Raw genomic sequence first — 965 nt, 5'->3', positions numbered from 1 at the left:
GTTGGAGGGGTCCTTGAAGGTCACAGATCCATAGAAGTCAATACAATGAGGCTGGGCTTGGGAGGGTCCTTTGAAGGGTCACCATAACTATTGGACCCATAGAATAAGTTGTGGGTTGGGAGGGTCCTTGAAGGTCACATAACTATGGACCCATAGAATAAGTTGGGTTGGGAAGGTCCTTGAAGGTCACAGAGCCATGGAGGGGGTTGGAAGGGCTCTTGATGGTCACAGAGCCATGGGGTTATAGAACATATAGGGCTGGAAGGGTCCTTAAGGACCAAAGAGTCACAGAAAGACCCAATGGGCTGGGTTGGGAGGGTCCTTGAAGGTCACAGGGCCATAGAACCAGGCAATGGGTTGGGTTGGGAAGGTCCTTCAATAGGCAATAGGTTGGGCAGGCCATTAAATACCACAGAGCCATAGAACCAGGCTATAGGTTGGGTTGGGAAGGTCCTTGAAGGTCACAGAGCTATAGAACCAGGCTATAGGTTGGGGTGGGAAGGTCCTTGAAGATCATAAAGCCATAGAACCAGGCAATGGGTTGGGGTGGGAAGGCCATTAAATATCATAAAGCCATAGAACCAGGCAATAGGTTGGGGTGGGAAGGTCCTTGAAGGTCACAGAGCCATAGAACCAGGCAATGGGTTGGGCTGGGTGTGGCCGGGCAATCAAACAGCCATAAAATGGCTCGGGTTTGGGCTGGAATGAAGGTCCTTGAAGGTCACAGGAGCACAGCACGGCTCGGCTTGGAAGGGTCCTTAAAGACCACAGGAGCACAGCAGGGCTCGGCTTGGAAAGGTCCTTCCAGGCCACAGTTATGGAAGGGAGGGGCTCCTACCACAGCTGGCCCAGGCACCCCCTCCCATAGGCACAGCCCCAGGGCACAGAGCCCCCCATGGAGCAGAGCCCCCCAGCCCCAGGGCTCAGAGACCCCCATGGAGCAGAGCCCCCCACCCCAGCCCCAT

General features: G+C 54.9%; 1 protein-coding gene across 1 annotated transcript in view; it reads right to left on the bottom strand.

Moving 5' to 3' along the window:
* The window catches only part of LOC107307556 (dynamin-2-like), a gene marked incomplete at its 3' end in the record, with an annotated part of 28,186 nt that overhangs the window by 7,994 nt on the left and 19,227 nt on the right, over positions 1-965 (bottom strand). The window lies entirely within an intron of this gene.

The sequence above is a fragment of the Coturnix japonica genome, unplaced genomic scaffold (genome assembly GCF_001577835.2).
Source record: "Coturnix japonica isolate 7356 unplaced genomic scaffold, Coturnix japonica 2.1 chrUnrandom672, whole genome shotgun sequence".
In the NCBI taxonomy this organism is placed as follows: Eukaryota; Metazoa; Chordata; class Aves; order Galliformes; family Phasianidae; genus Coturnix; species Coturnix japonica.
The sequence above is the reverse complement of the archived record's forward strand: the minus strand, read 5'-3'. Positions and strand labels throughout refer to the sequence as shown.